This window comes from Castanea sativa, chromosome 6, assembly GCF_040712315.1.
Source record: "Castanea sativa cultivar Marrone di Chiusa Pesio chromosome 6, ASM4071231v1".
Lineage (NCBI taxonomy): Eukaryota > Viridiplantae > Streptophyta > Magnoliopsida > Fagales > Fagaceae > Castanea > Castanea sativa.
Window position 1 is genome coordinate 45,155,334 of NC_134018.1, and position 17,579 is coordinate 45,172,912.

At 34.1% G+C, this 17,579-nt stretch overlaps 1 long non-coding RNA gene and 2 pseudogenes across 1 annotated transcript; 2 read left to right on the forward strand and 1 right to left on the reverse strand.

Annotated features, from left to right (window-relative positions):
- Window positions 1-1,305: 1,305 nt before the first annotated feature.
- LOC142641675 (uncharacterized) lies at window positions 1,306-2,405 on the reverse strand. The gene is made up of 2 exons (XR_012845438.1): window positions 2,190-2,405; window positions 1,306-1,735 (listed from the first exon to the last, which is right to left on the reverse strand). It is a non-coding gene; the product is annotated as an uncharacterized LOC142641675 (long non-coding RNA).
- A 1,622-nt stretch (window positions 2,406-4,027) lies between these two features.
- On the forward strand, window positions 4,028-5,255 carry LOC142640042 (uncharacterized; annotated as a pseudogene).
- An 867-nt stretch (window positions 5,256-6,122) lies between these two features.
- On the forward strand, window positions 6,123-12,937 carry LOC142638058 (7-deoxyloganetic acid glucosyltransferase-like; annotated as a pseudogene).
- Window positions 12,938-17,579: the final 4,642 nt, after the last annotated feature.

The following is a 17,579-nucleotide window of genomic DNA, read 5'->3' on the forward strand; positions in this document are numbered from 1 at the left end:
ATCCAAGTTCGAATCTTAAATTTCATATTCAACAATAAAAGACTTTATCAGTTGAGCTAGCCAAAACCCAACCAATTGCAACCATAACTTACAATGAGAATAAAATTATCCCTAACATTACACATCATAGCATTAATGACAAGCGTTCACTCAGTGATGATTACTTTTTTATTATCAAACCAATATGTCAATTGGTTTTTGTTGTAGACAAAGTTTGAACCCCATATATAATATTCAATAATAATAGACTTTACCATGAGTTAATTGGAAGCCACCCAATTACAACTATGAATTACAAGAAAAATAAATTATTCCCAACATTACGCATCATAACATCAATGGCAAGTCATATTAAATTACTAATTTTTCCAAAAATTTAAGCTATTAGGAGATGATGGATTTAATCATTTAATTACATAATTCTAACAGTTCTCCTCACGTGTGGGCTCAAAAATTCTTTTAATAGGTGAAATCCAATATGCAAGATTTTAAAGGGATGTAGAGAATGAGATAAAAATTGAACTCAGGACTTCCTACTCTAATACCATGTTAAATTACCAAAATTTTCAAAAGTTTAAATTATTAGAATATGATGAATTTAATCATTTAACTATATGATTCTAATAATTCATAATCACCAATGACATGTACCTTTAGCATGCGTACCTACATAAAAATGACTAAGACTTGCAAGCACTGGTAACCTTATGTAAAGTTATAAATTTATACATGAGAGATTAAAATAAACTTTAACCCATAATTTGAGGACTCTAATTTAGGCTTCCTATTTATAGCACTTCCTATATAGTCGTAGCTATTTCATTAAAAGAATGCGACTCCCTATTTATTATTTTAGGCAAATTACAACTTATCCATTTGTGGTTTGACCATAATTTAAGTTATCTACCTATAGTCTGATATTTGACATTTTACCCACCTGAAGTTAGCTCAGTTAAAGTTTTATAACTCATCTCCATTAAAAACATGGCTAAATATGTAATTTCTCTCCACTTTTATGTCTCTCTCCTCCAACAACAGAAAAACAGAAAAGACATAAAAATATAAGATTATATAAGATCAAAAATATGTCGGTAAAGATTTTTTTTATACAGATTGTAGTTGTATTTTTCAGTCATCACATATAGGAGTATCCCATGGTTAAAACTAAAACCAAGAAGTGAAAGCTAAAATTGGGCTCAGATCCGTATTTTACGAAGAAAGATACTGTAAGATGAGGAGAGAAAAATAAAATATAATAAAATAAAATGCAGATGCAAAAAATGATACCAAAAGGAGGTATATGAAGAACACAATTTCAATTTTTACTGAATCAACTATACCTGTTCAATACCTTTAACCATACACGAAATCACTCTATTAATGTTCCATCTCATCTCCATTCTATTACACCATCTTGCTGTACAAAAAGCCCAATTGCTGAGAGAGTTGAATGATTACTTCTTGAAAAACTGGAGCAAGTTCACGCAGTTGTATATGGATATGGATAGCACAATGTCACAATGCCAACCAATACACCATTAACAAATCACAATGAATGAACAACTATTAATTGGATAGCGTTGGGAAACTACCAAAAATAAAATATTACAGCAATGAAAGAATTAAAATAGTAAAATTTTCACAACTTTTGAATTGCCTGGATATATATCTCTCATCATCCTTGCCCTCTAGTTACTCTTATTCTTCTCTATCTTTTCTCTTTCCTCATTTGAAACTGCAGTGGAGCAAAATCAAGAAAAGAAAACCAATTGAAACAAAAAAAAATAATAATAAAATAAAATCGTTGCCAACATCTTTTTGATCTTATTTGGTCATATATCTTTATGTTTTTTGTGTTTTTAGAGGAGAGAGACATAAAATCGAGGCCGGCCCTTCCCTTAGGCGAGTTAGGCAATTGCCTAAGGCCCCCAAGTGGAAGGGAGGCCCCCAAATAAAAAATAAAAAAAAGGGGTAGTAGGGGTAAAAAAAAAAATTAGTATCAAAATTACAAAAATCTGGCACATCTTTTTAACCAAAAAACATAAATTTTGGTAAATCCAATTAAACATTGTTATCTTCTGGACAAATCAAAAATCATCCAGATAAACTACAAATCCGGTCTAAGAAATTAACCACAAAACAATCACAAATCAAAATAAATAAAACAATTCAAACCCTAAAAATTTTACCTCTCTCTCTGCTCTCCACCTCTCTCTGTCTCTCATTCTCTCTGATTCTCTCCACTCCACTGTTCAGTTCTCATCTGCTCAACAGCTCAAGCAACAGCTCGCTGTTCACTTCTCATCTGCTTTCTCAGTTCAGTTTCTCCGCTAGTCCTCCTCTCTCATTCTTTCTCTGAAATCTAAATCTGCTCTCTGCCTCCTTGACTCCCTCATCAGTCAACTGCTCACCAGCCGTTCACTTCAGGTATAAATATTTGGGGACCGGTTTGGGCATTATGACTTGTAATAACAAATAAGATTGAGATTGGGCCCTGGTTTTGTAACAGATTGGGGCCTTCACGTTTTTGTTCTTTTTTTTTTTTATAAAGCCTAGTTTTGTAATTGTTATAAGATATTAAGAATCAACCGTTTTTGTAATAAGATTCATTCAGCCCTTTTTTTTTTTGGGTTATAGATAGGATTTGTTTTGTGTTTTTTGTGGGTGGGTCTTATAAATTAATAAGCCTTGTATTATAGTTGTGCTTAAATCTTGTGTTTATTGAATAAGTATTTATTTATGCAGGTTGAGATTGCTAAAAACTTGTTATTGTTCGGTGAAACTACAACAATACTTTTTTATATAAATTAGGTTCTATTTCTCATTTGCTCAACACTTGAAAGTTATTTTTTATTTTAGTCTTTATAAATATATTGTTTTATTAGAAATGTCTACTAGAAAATATGCATCTGGATATGAAAAACTTAAAAAAAAAAAAATTTAATTGAGTCTCAAAAAGGATCAATGGATAAATTTGTTATTTGTAATAAACAAAATATAACACAAAATTTAGATGAAAATATCACAAATGAGCAAGAAATTCACCAAAAAGAGTTAGAAGATAATGAAATGATACAATTGCAAGATAACAATGATGTTCAATTTTGCAATACAAAAAATCTTGATAATGAACTTCAAAATAATTTAGAAGAAAATGAAAATAATCATGAAAATGTCACAAATGAACAAGTTCACCATAATGATATTCAACTAGAAGAAAATGAAAATAAAATGACATGTTGAATTATATTCCTTCAAATATTTATGATCCAGGTAATTGGAAAAATATTGACACAAAATTAAGAGATTTATTAGTAGAAAGAGGTCCAATTAGAGACAATGATATAATTTTTCCTCTAGGTGATGACACTAGACATTTTTCTACTATTCATTACACTCGAATATTATCAAATAGGGAGAAGCATGATAGAAAATGGCTAGTATATTCAAAAAATACAGACCAAGTATTTTGTTTTTGTTACAAGCTGTTTGAGTCTAAATGTACTGACCAACTATGTAATGAAGGAACTTGAGATTGGAAAAATATTAGTTCTAAAATTAGAAAGCATGAAACGACTAGAGAGCATATTACTAACATGAACACTTGGCTAGATTTGGAAATGAGATTGTCAAAAAATAAAACAATAGATAAAAATATCCAAGAACAAATTAACAAAGAGAAAGATCATTGGAAAAAGGTTTTATTAAGAATTATTGTTGTAGTAAAGAATCTTGGTAAAATAAGTTGGCATTCCAAGGAAAAAATGAAAAGATTAATGAAGAAAATAATGGAAATTTTTTAAGTCTAATTGAAATGATTGCAGAATTTGATCCAGTTATGTAAGAACATATTAGACGTATTCAAAATGGTGGAATCCATAAACATTATCTTGGACATAAATTACAAAATGAATTGATACAACTGTTAGCAAATGAGATTAAATGTAAAATTATCAAAAAGATCAAAGAAGCAAAATATTTTTCAATTATACTTGATTGTACATCAGATGCAAGTTATCGAGAACAAATGTCTCTCATATTACGATGTGTTGATATTTCAACAAGTCCAATAAAAATAGTAGAACATTTTGTTGAATTTGTAAAAGTTGATGACACTACCGGAAAAGGTCTTTTTGATGAAATTATAAATGTAATAAATATTCTTGAGTTTGATATTAATGATATACGTACATGAACAAGGATATGATAATGGGTCTAATATAAAAGGAAAACATCAAGGGGTACAAAAAAGACTTCTTGATATAATTCCTAGAGCACTTTACACATCATGTGGTTGTCGTAGTCTTAACCTTGTACTATGTGATATGGCCAATTCTTGTCCAAAAGCTATATCATTTTTTTCGAGTTATACAACACATATATACATTGTTATCTTCTTCTACAAAAAGATGGAAAATTTTACAAGATAATGTGTCAAGTTTAACTCTTAAGTCATTATCACAAACACGTTGGGAAAGTCGCATTGAAAGTGTAAAAGAAATAAAATTCCAAGCTCCACAAATAAGAGATGCTTTGTTACAATTAGCACAAAGAAGTGAAGATCCTAAAATAAAAAGTGAAGCTGACTGTTTAGCAACATATGAAATTGCAAGCTTTGAGTTCTTATTGGGTATGACTATTTGGTATGACATATTATTTATTGTCAACTCTGTTAGTAAAAACTTACAATCAAAAGACATGCACATTGATGTTGCTATAGATCAATTAAAATGTCTCATTTCTTATTTTAAAGAATATAGAGAAAATAGATTTATATCTGCAATAAATTCATCTAAAAAAATTGCCTTGAAAATGAAAATAGAACCTGTATTTCGTGAGAAACGTATAATTCTTAGAAAGAAACAATTTGATGAAAATGTTCATAATGAGACAACACGTTCTACTAAAGAATCTTTTAGAATTGATTATTTCTTATATATAGTAGATAAAGCAATTAGTTCAAGTGAGAATAGATTTGAACAATTTCAAATATATAAAGATATTTTTGGTTTTTTATTTAACTTCACAAAATTGAAGTCACTAGATAATGATAGTTTACAAAAATATTGTCTTAAACTTGAAAAGTTTCTCAAACATGATGTTTATTATGATATTGATGGTTTAGATTTATTTTCAGAGTTAAACACTTTAAAAGAAATTTTACAAATAAAAGATTATACTCCAATTGACATACTAAATTATATAAAAAAGATTACATTCATTTCCAAATACGTGCATTGCTTATAGGATTTTAATAACAATACCTGTTACAGTAGCTTCTGCAGAAAGAAGTTTTTCAAAAATAAAATTAATAAAATCATATCTAAGATCGACAATGTTTCAAGAAAGATTAAGTGGATTAGCTATATTATCGATTGAAAAGAAGACGTTAGAAGAACTTGAATACAAAAATTTAATTAGTCAATTTGCATCTCAAAAGGCAAGAAAAATAGATTTTAAATGAAATATATTATAATATAAAAATATTAAATAAACATTAATTTAATTAATATATAGCTATAAAAAATGCCTCATTTTTAGTTCTCGCCTTAGGCCCCAAAATGTCTAGAGCCAGCCCTGCATAAAAGTGGAGTAAAATTACATATCTAGCCATGTTTTTAACGGAGGAAAGTAATGAAACCTTAACTGAGTTAATCTCAGGTGGGTAAAATATCAAATTTCAAACCACAAGTAAACAACATAAATTTCGACCAAATCACAAGTAGGTAAATTGCTCAATTATTTTTAAGTACATAATACATGTTATACCTAAGCATTTCTCTATAATAAGACTTCCTTTTTAAGAGTTTAAATGATACATGTGGATTCTAGATGGCCAAATTATTTGTTTATTTTAATTTTGGGACCGCTAGATTTGGAGTTTTTGAAAAAAAAAATATAGATAGCTCTGATATGAACATGATTCCAACACAATGATAATAATATTGCATGAATATTGGCAGCATTTGTTGCACAACATATACACGTGCAACAAGTTTTAGTCACATGCATCTACCTGTCAAAAACATGTATACCACCCCATATATATGTATGTATATGGCACTAGTTCTTGTTAGAGACACACTGAAAACTTAGCAATTAGCACCCTAGATCGAGCTCAGATGGAACCCGAATCAAAAGCTCCCTATGTTCTTATCTTTCCTCTTCCAGCACAAGGACATGTCAACTCTATTCTCAATCTTGCCCAACTTCTTTCACTTTCTGGCCTAAACATCACCTCTCTCAACACCGATCACAACCACAATTGCCTTGTCCTTCACACCGGCATTCTAGACCGTTTTGCGTGTTTTCTTGGATTCCAATTCAAGAGCATCCCAGATGGCCTTCCAGCTGATCACCCACGAGCTGGTGACCGATTCATGGAAATGTTTGTGTCAATGTGTATAGTGTTATGGGCTTTAGGCCCAACTAGATTACTTATATAGCACACATTCTTGTACTACACTTTTACTTGTACTGCACTCTTATGCCTCCTATATAAAGACACACATGTATATTCTTTAATGGAGAAATACAATACAATTATTCAGTATTTCTAACATGGTATCAGAGCCACTGCTATGACCTTTTCTTAGTAGTCTTGTCTTTATTGGTGTTACTCCATTCTTAGCATCGCTTCTGCCATCATAGCAGCAGCTGCAGTTTTTCGCCGTAGAACCTGCGACGTCTTCCAATCGTTGTTCTTAGGTTCCGGACCTGCAGCCGCCATCGTTGAGGAGTCCTGCACCACACAGACCACTACACTTATTGTCTTCGTCGTGCATCTTGCTTCGATAAGTATTTTTCAAGTACCATAGTGATCGTCTTGCTCCGATCTACTTAATCATGGAAACCTCGCAGTCATCGGAGCTTACACGCGCCCTCACGCGCTGCCATGTGCTTGCACGCACCAAATATGCACCTGTTGACGTCAGCCCTAGGTGACGTCATCACTGCCACGTCATCAGCTAACATCATCCTCCATTCGCCTGCTGACGTCACCCGCCACATCATCATTGACCAAACCGTTGACTTTGACTAAAGGTTGACTTTGACAGTCGACTTTTCTCCAGGGTTGCATATTTTGCTTCTAAATGAAAAATAAGGACAGATCTTCTTCTTGTTACAATAATCGTTGCCAACAATCCAAAAAACGTTTTTGCAATTTTTGCAAACGTTTTGGCCACAATATTGAGACTTGCTATCATCACAACAAATTAACTATTTCAATTTCTGCTGCTACTGTTGCTAACACAGAGAGTGTCCAACCAATGGCTCCCATCTCGGCACAGTCTAAGTCTTCAAGTCGCACTTTCACCATGTCCACAGATGACCTTAAAAACATCATCACTAATGTCATTCGTATGGTTGGTAATGCATCTTATTCCTCTTCTCTTTTAGCTTTATCTGGTATGTCTCCTTCCTCTTGGCTTATGGATTCTGCTTGTTGCAATTACATGACACCTCACTCGTCCTTATTTTCTGAACTAAAACCTGCACCACACCCTCTTAATATTCACACAGCAAATGGTTTCACAATGTCTGGTCATAATATAGGTTCCGTTTCGACCTCCAACCTCTCAATTATTGGGGTCTTTAATGTTCCTGACCTTTCTTATAATTTATTTTCTGTGGGACAATTAGCTAAATTGGGTTATAGCATTATATTTGATTATTCTGAGTGTATTGTGTAGGATCCAAGGACGGGACAGGAGCTTGGGACCGGTCCCAGAGTTGGGCGTATGTTTCCCATGGACAATCTTCGTCTTCCACTTGTTGCTCATGTTTCTATTGCCGCAGCTACTGCAGTTTCTTCTATTCCTTCCCTTGCACTTTGGCATGCTCAACTTGGTCACACATCTTCTTCTCAGGTACAACAATTGGCTTCTAGAGGTTTGTTAGGTTAAGTGTCTACAAAAAATTTTGATTGTGTTTCACGTTAGTTAGGAAAACAACCAGCTTTACCTTTCAATACAAGTGAATCAATATCCACTGATATCTTTGACCTTATCCATTCTGATGTTTGGGAGTCTTTCTCTGTCTCTAGTATTAGTGGATCTCGATATTTTATTGTCTTTGTTGATGATTACTCTCGCTATAGCTGAATTTTTAATATGAAACATTGTTCGGAATTATTGCAAGTATATTCTAATTTTGCAAAAATGGTTGAAACTCAATTTTCCAAACGTATCAAAAAATTTCGATCTGATAATGCTCTTGAGTACACTCAATATGCTTTTCAAGCTATTTTGCATTCCTATGGCACTGTTCATCAACTAACTTGTCCAGGTATTTCTCAGCAAAATGGTAGAGCCAAACGAAAACTTCGTCATATTCTTAACACTGTTCGTGTTCTCCTTCTCTCTGCTAAAGTTCTTGCTCCTTTTTGGGGCGAAGCTGCTCTTCATGCTGTCCATGCTATTAATCGCATTCCAAGTCCTATCATCCAAAATCAAACTCCATATGAGCTCCTTTTTGGGTCACCTCCAGACTATCACCACCTTTGCTCCTTCAGTTCTGCTTGTTTCGTTCTTCTTCAGCCACATGAGCATAACAAACTTGAGCCTTGGTCAAGGCTTTGTTGTTTTCTTGGCTATGGTGAAACTCAAAAGGGGTATCGGTGTTATGATCCTGTTTTTCATCGTCTTCATATCTCTCGCAATGTTGTCTTTTGGGAATATCGCCTCTTTGTTGAGCACTCTCACTTCCGTGCTTCTCTATCTTCCTCATCTGTCTTAAATTAATTTCCAGATGAGGCACATATTCCTTCTGTAGCTGCTCCTAACCCTCCTGTAACTGCTCCCGATCCTCCTATGGCTACTCCTGATTCTCCTATAGACTTCTCTGTCTAACGACCAGATATCCTTGATCCCTTTCCTAGTTTCCCCTTTAATGAACAGGTGGAAGATGAATAGGCCAAAGACGAGCTACCTAACCCTGAGCTTGGGTCCCCTGCTCTTGCTCTGCCTAAAGATCTTGCACAAGACATTCCACCTCGTCACTCAACTCGAGTAAGATCCATTCCTGCACATTTACTTGACTATCATTGTTACACTGCCCTTGCTACACTGCACGAGCCTCACACCTATCGTGAGGCTTCCACTGACCCTTTATGGCATATTGCAATGAAAGAGAAACTTGATGCATTATCTAAAAACCATACTTGGGACTTGGTCACTCTTTCCCCTAGGAAATCTGTGGATGGTTGTAAGTGGATCTACAAGATTAAGACTCGCTCTGATGGGTCCATTGAGCGCTACAAAACTCGTCTTATTGCAAAAGGTTTTACACAGGAGTATGTGATTGATTATGAAGAGACATCTGCTCCGGTTGCTTGTATCTCATCTGTTCGTGCTCTCTTAGCTGTTGTTGCTGCTAGTAAATAGGACCTTTTCCAGATGGATGTCAAAAATGCATTCCTTAATGGGGATTTTAGTGAAGAAGTTTATATGCAACTTCCTCCTGGTCTCTCTGTTGAATCAAAAGTTTGTCACCTTCGACGTGCACTTTATGGCCTTAAACAAGCTCCACGAGCTTGGTTGCAAAATTTAGCTCTATCATATCTCGCTTAGGTTACATGACCAGTTATTATGATTTTGCCTTATTTCTTCGTCGCACTGACAAAGACACTATTTTACTTCTCCAGTATGTGGATGATATAATCATAATTGATGATGACCTCAGTGGCATTCAAGAATTCAAGGATTTTCTCAGTCAACAGTTTGAGATGAAAGATCTTGGACATCTCAGCTAGTTCTTGGGTCTTGAAATCACTCATTCTACAGATGGACTTTACATTACTCAAGCCAAGTATGCTTCTGAACTCTAGTCTCGAGCTGGACTCACTGATAGCAAGACTGTGGACACTCCGGTTGAGCTTAATACACATCTGACTCTCTCAGGGGGAAAACCATTGTCTAATCCCTCTCTTTACAGGGGCTTGGTTGGCAGCCTAGTTTATCTCACTGTTACTCGTCCAAACATTTCCTATGATGTTCGCCAGGTGAGCTAGTATCTGTCTTCTCCACGATCGACTCAATATGCTGCTATTCTACGCATTCTTTGGTACCTAAAGGGCACTCTCTTCCATGATCTTTTCTACTTTGCTTAGTCTCCTCTTATTCTCTGTGCATTTTTTGATGCTGATTAGGCAAGAGATCCCATTGATCGCAGGTCCACCACTGGTTATTACTTTCTTCTTGGTTCTTCTCCGATTTATTGGCGAAGTAAGAAATAAACTCATGTGGCCCGCTTCAGTACTGAAGAAGAATATCGTACCCTTACTGATATCACATCTGAGATCCTTTGGCTACGATGGCTTCTCAAAGACTTAGGTGTGTCTACATCCTCTGCTACCCCTCTTTATTGTGACAACAAGAGTGTCATTCATATTGCTCACAATGATGTCTTCCATGAACAGACTAAACACATCGAGATCGATTGTCATTTTATCCGTTATCATCTTGTCCATGGTGCTCTCAAGCTAATCTCAGTCTCTTCTACAGATCAACTTGCAGATGTCTTCACCAAGTCACATTCTAAGGGACGCCTTCGTACTTTGGTTGACAACCTCAAGTTGGTCTCACATCCATCTTGAGTTTGAGAGGGACTGTTAACGTATATAATGTTATGGGCTTTAAGCTCAACTAGATTACTTGTATAGCACACATTCTTGTACTACACCTTTACTTGTACTGTACTCCTATGCCTCTTATATAAAGACACACATGCATATTCTTTAATGGAGAAATACAATACAATACAATTATTCAGTATTTCTAACAGTTTGATTCCATTACATTGGTAACTGAGCCATTATTTAAAGAAATGATGTTATCTGGTCAGTTAAATTCAGCTACTGGACAGTCGGTGACTTGCATCATAACAGATGGTAGCTTGAGCTTTCCTATTGATGTTGGCAATGACCTTGGTATTCTGGTCATTCATTTCCGTACAATCAGTGCTTGCTCCTTCTGGGCTTACTTTTATATTCAAGATATGATAGAAGCTGGCGAAGTTCCCATTAGAGGTACGTAATCTTTCTCACTCTGGCCAAATTCGTATTTGCTTTCTTGTTTACATAAAAAATTTTAAAATCCATTTCTTAATTATTGTAGTGAATGTCATTATTGGTGCGTAAGAGATATTATATATATGTTATTAATAATTTCATATAAATATAATATTTCACCAATCACAATTTTATTATTCTAAATTATGAGGGAGGCTATCAAGAGTCAAGACAGTGACCTCTTTTTCTGTCTAACACAACAAGCACTACAAAACAGCCAAGCAAGCAGCTAAGCTAGGGACCATAGATATTAAGATATGGACCATTTACGTAACTAGGGAGTGTGATGCTTGATGGCATGCATGCCAGCTAAGCTATTTATATTTTAGACTCAAAATGACAGCGACCTCTTTTGTTTATCATGAGCTACCCATTTAGTAATTGACGAACAGATAATTAGACTGGTAAAATATCATTTTAAAATTAAAATAAAATTAGCCATGCGCAGGTGCATGTCAAAGATGACGAAACTTTCATGAGCTATACTCGAACCTTTTTGTTTTCTGGCTAAACTAATTGGATAGAGAAGACTAGAATTTTTCGTATGAGTTATTGATTAATTTTATACATATTGACATTCTTCATCTCTAAAATGCAAAAATTATTAGCCGGAAAATAAAAAGAAAAATCATAGATATATTTGATCCTATTGAGATATCATGTGATAGTTTCTTTCTTTTAAGTAGTCATTCCTTCATTTCTTGGTGTTGTTGCTATCGCAGATGATCACTTGTTTGCATATATATATATAACATAGCTATAATTTTCTCAGTTTGTAAGTATAAGTAAATCTATGATAGTTTTATTATTTTTTATGAATTAAAAATATTAGGGAAATTTGTTACGAACATTTTTTTTTCTCAATAAAGAAACATTTATGTCAAATTTCTTACTAGTGAAAAGTATGGTAACCACTCTAGAAAAAGAAGACATGGATTACTTTATAAGAAGTGTGCCAGGCAAGGAAACTTTTCTTCGAATCCGAGACTTACCTAGCTTTTGCCGAGCAAGAAACACAGCAGACTCGAATCTCCAACAGGTTAAAAATATGACTAGGCAATCCCCTCGAGCCCATGCACTCATGCTTAACTCATTTGAAGATTTAGAAGAACTTGTACTATCCACATACGCACAAAATGTCCCAAAACTTATACTATTGGACCCCTCCATGCATTTTTTAAATCTAAACTTGAATCCAAAACGACATTGTTGCAATCTGTGTCTCCAAACAGTCTCTTCAAAGTGGACAAAAGCTGCATGGTGTGGCTTGATGCTCAACCTTTGAAATATGTAATCTATGTAAGTTTTGGAAGCATTACAGTCATGACAAAGGACGAGCTCATGGAGTTTTGGTATGGTTTGGTTAATAGCAAGAAACGTTTTTTATGGTCTATAAGGCCTGACTTGGTGACCCAAAAAGATGGCAAAGATCAAATTCCACTAGAACTTTTTGAAGGGACAAAGGATCGAGGGTATATGGTGGGTTGGGTCCCACAAGAGGAGGTTTTGGCCCACCAGGCTATAGGTGGGTTTTTGACTCATAGTGGATGGAACTCTACCTTAGAGAGCATAGTGGCTGAGGTGCCCATGATTTGTTGGCCTTACTTTGCTGATCAACAAACAAATAGTAGGTTTGTGAGTGAGGTTTGGAAGTTGGGAATGGACATGAAGGATGTGTGCGATAGAGTTATGGTAAAAAAAATGGTGAACCATTTGATGGAGGAGAGGAGGGAAATTCTCATGAAATCAGCTACTGAGATGGCTAGGTTGGCAAAAGAAAGTGTAAGTGAAGGTGGGCCCTCTTACTATAATTTGGACCATTTGATTAAGGATATAAGATTAATGAGCGTGATTACAACAAAATAGTATGTGCTATTGTTTCTTGAGTTGTTATTGTTTAGAATTCTGGTACCAACTAGTTTTCCCTTGCAATTGCAAGTTAAGAAAGATGGCATTGTTTAAAAATTTGTATGGCCATAAATGTGGTGACACATTTTTTTTTCCATCATTTTCATAATTGATGACTTGGTTTTATTGTAATTAATTTATCATAAAAGTGACGTCACTAATAAATTCATGTAAAAGGGCAGGTTAGTCCTTTTTTTACACTATAGAATTTCAACATATAACATATGCTCTATATCATTCAAAAATAAAAATAAAAATCAACCTATTGCATTCAATATATGATGATTTATCTTTATTATTAAATCAATATACTAATTGGTTTTTGATTAATGCAGTGTTCAAACCCTAGATTTTATATTTGATGATAGAAATTTTACTAATTAAACTAATTGGTACTCACCGACAAGTTAATCCAATTACAGCCATAAGTTTCAAGAAAATAAATTATCCCAACATACCACATCATAGCATTAATGACAAGTCATAATCATTAATGACATGACGTCGCTTTAGCATGCTTCTTACCTACATAAAAATTATTAGAGCATTAAAGCATCAGTACTCGGTGATGCAAATGGTATACATTGATATATTTTAGCATCAAATCGCCACAAAGGCCCACTATACGGTCTTCTAATTGTAAAAAAAATTATAATTGTGCTATAATACCATCCTAAATTTATAATGGTACTGTCGCAAACGTTCTAAACTAATTTATTATTTTTATTCCCCACCTTTGAATATTTGTCTCTTTCTCTCTCTTCATCAGTCTCTCTCTCTCTCTCTCTCTCTCTCTCTCTCTCTCTCTCAACATTCCAAGCTTCTCTCTCACATCTTTCTCTCATGGTGGTGGTGTTTATCTGGCATGGGTAGTGGGTCCGGCATAGGTTTGGCGGTGGCGTGGAGGTTTCTGGTTTCTAGATCGGTGATCGGCGTGGCGTGGCGTGGCGTGGCGAGGTTGTTGCATTTCACTGGGGGCGCGGTTTGGTGGGTCCTGTGATGGAGGCGTGGTGGCATGGGTCTGATTTTGGTTTTGATTTGGTTCCAATTTGGTTCCGATTTTGGTGATGTTGCTGGATTGGTGTGGGTTTGATTTTGCTGGGTTTTGTCAGTCATTTGTGGGTTTTATTTGGTTCCGATTTCAGTGATATTGTTGGATTGGTGTGGGTTCAATTTTGCTAGGTTTTGTTGGTAATTTGTGGATTTGTTTTTTTTTTTGGCGGTGGTGGGTGATGGACAGTGAGGTAAGGGTGGTTGTTTGAGTTTCAGTAGCCTTTTTGGGTTTGTTCATGGTGGAGGTGGTGGTAGCAAGTGGTTTTGGGTTATATTATTTTATTGTGTGGACATATTATTTAAATGTGTTGTGTGATAAAATAAAAGTTAATATGTTAGGTGTATTGTAAAATTGTATGATATAATAGATAAAATAACTTTTGAGTAGGTAAAATAGAATAGTTTGAAGATACCAGATGCTAATGCTCTTAGTATCTAGTGTGCTAAGTGATAACTGCTAAAATACACCAAACACCATTTTAGTGCACCAAATACCAAAACGAGGCTTCTAACTGGTGTGCTTTTCACAAAAATTTTGCAAAATGTTTAGCACTTGATGGAGTGACCATTAGCAAAATGCAGCAACTAGCAAGTGCTTTTTTTATTATTCGTTTCTCTCTCTCTCTCTCTCTCTCTCTCTCTCTCTCTCTCTCCTCTCAACACTTTCTCTCTCTTAATTGTTTTATATTATTTTAGAGAGTTGAATGAAAAAAAGAAAAAGAAAAAGAAGATGGAGTGATAGGGTAAATTGTGAAATTGTACGTTAAAGTAGAAAAACTAAATATTTTGGGTGTTAAAGTAGTTTTCTTTTTTTTAATTTTTATAAAGAGACCAGATGCTTAATGCTCTTAGACAAGGCCATGTGACATTATGTTATTAAGGTTTATATGAAGAATTGAGATGGGTTCTAAGAATGAAATTGTCTTTATCTTGAAAGTTGAAGGATTTAATTTGGTACAATTAATATTTAAAAGACTAAATTCTTCTTCTTTTTTGTGCTAAAAAAGACTAAATTCAAACAATTAATACATGAGGGATCAAATTAGCTTTTTTTTTTTTTTTTTTTTTGATGAACCAAAAGGGAGGGTAGGGGCAACTATATATGGCTTACCCTCCAGGGCGTGACCTAAAAGGGACACCCTCGGCTAGGGAATGTTGGATTGAGTCATAGCTACTGTGACTGGGGTGCCACAGACCTCACTCTAGCACCCTAAGAGAGCCAACGGATGAGATGCAATGCATGCTAGGAACCCACCCCCCACATGGTACCTGCCACGGCTTAAACGAGAGACCTCATGCATGTACGCGGGATCTCACACCAACTGGGCCACCCCCCCTGGGGCGAGGGATCAAATTAGCTTCAACCCACAGTTGGAGGACCATAATACATAGGGATCAAATTAGCTTTAACCCATAGTTGGAGGACCATATAATTCAGGCTTCCTATGAGTTGTCCCTATTTCATTAAAACAACGAGACCCACTATTATTTATTATTTTTTAATGCCTAATAAAAGTTTTGCCCAAGCATTTCTTTTTTAGATAAGACTTGCTTCCTTTTGAAGATTTAAAATGATCCATGTGGACTCAAGACCGCCACGTTTGGAGTAGTTGCAAAAAAATATAAATTTAGCTTACATAAGAGAGTCTTTTGGCTGAATATTGCAAAAAATCGAGTTTATTTGTGATATGGGTACTGTTCAAACTTATTTGGGAAAATGAGGAGAGAAGCGAATTTCGGCAATGGTGTTATCGAAATTCTGAGAAAAAGTAGGAGAGAGGAGAGAGAAATGATGTGACGGATGTGGGAGAGAGAAAAGGGAATTTCGGCAATGATATTGCCAAAAAAAAAAAGCTAAATTTCGGCAATTGAATTGCCGAAATTGAAGGATTAAAAAAAGAAAAAAAGAAAAAAAGAAAACTGAACTGTGGCAAGAGTAATGCTACGACCACAAACTATTTTACCATATTTTTACAAACTGTTGTTATGGCCAATTTCTTACTAGTTCTCATCAAGGCCCACCAATAACATCACTTTTTTTATTTACCAATAATCACTCATCACATCAACATTTTATGAAAGTTTTTGTAAAAAAAATTTGTATCTCTAACATTTTGCCAAAAGTGGAGGATTTGAAAATAAATAAATAAAAATAAAACTCAATTGTGGCAATTGAATTGCCGAAATTGGAGGAGTAAAAAAAAAATGCTACAGCCACACTTTTTTAGTGTTAATGAAGGTGGATACTTGTATTGTAATTTGGACCATCTAATTGAGGATTTCTAGATGATGAGCTAGCAAGGCCTTACTTTTGAGCTATTTCTTGACTAATTATTTGCAATATTATTGAGATTCTAAAATTTTAATTTATGGAAGAACCAAATAGTATCATTCAATCACCAAATTTTTTATGAGAGTTGTCAAGGTTCAATACTACTATATATTAATATAAGAAAACATGATATTAAAATTGTAATATGTCCAAACATTTTTAAGAACAAAAAAATCAAGATCATCAAATTTTATAAATTCAATATTTGAATGATCTAATAGTAGAAAGGAGGAAGGAGTTTCTAAGATCAGAGAATGAGAAGCCTAGGTTAGCAAAAGAGAGTGTTGATGAAGGTGGATAATTGTATTGTAATTTGGACCATTTGATCAAGAATATTAGGATGATTCAGCAAGGCCTTCACGCTAAGAGCTTTTGAGCTATTTCTGAAATAGTTACTTGCAATAATATTGTGATTCTAAATTTCTAATTTAAGGAGGACTGTGGATTCTAGGTAATTCAATAAGTAAAAACTCTTATCTTTGAATAAGATATTTGGGGTTCTAACCCCATATATATAATAAAAAAAAAAAATCAATTGATGTATTGAGTTGATGATAAAGATATCAATCACCATAAAGTAGATGCCATAAGTTTAAATTTTATTGGATCTATAAAAACAAAATAAGGAAGGACTGAATAGTATCACTCAATCACCAAAACTTGATAAGAGTTGAGATGATTCAGTATTTTATATCAAGAAAATAGGGTTCGGTTAATGGTGTTTTTAAAGTATTTGTTAATGGATAATTTTAAGAAAGTTTGATACAACTTTTATAAAAAAATATATATAAAGCTGTAAAAAAATCAATTATTATTTTGTTTTCAATAAAAAGTTTTTAAAAATATTTTTTAAACTAATATCCTTAGGAAACTCATTAACTCTTATAATACTGGAAATTGGAGGGAATATGTCCACTCATTTCTTAGACAAAATCATTCTAAAAAAAATCTTAGACAGATTAAGGATCATCAAATTTTATAAATACAGTTATGATAGATGGCATAATGCTTATTTCAATAGTTTATTACGTAATTTACTTGGTTTTCAAAAAATAAATAAATAATTAACTTCATGTTTCCCTTTAGCCATTCATCATACTGGGAATTTATGGTAATTTTCTGGACTCTGAATTTAAAAATGGAAAATATTTACTTTTATATATGCCAATGACCGTGAAAATAGTCAAATACTACGTTTTGGCAAAATGTGTGGTA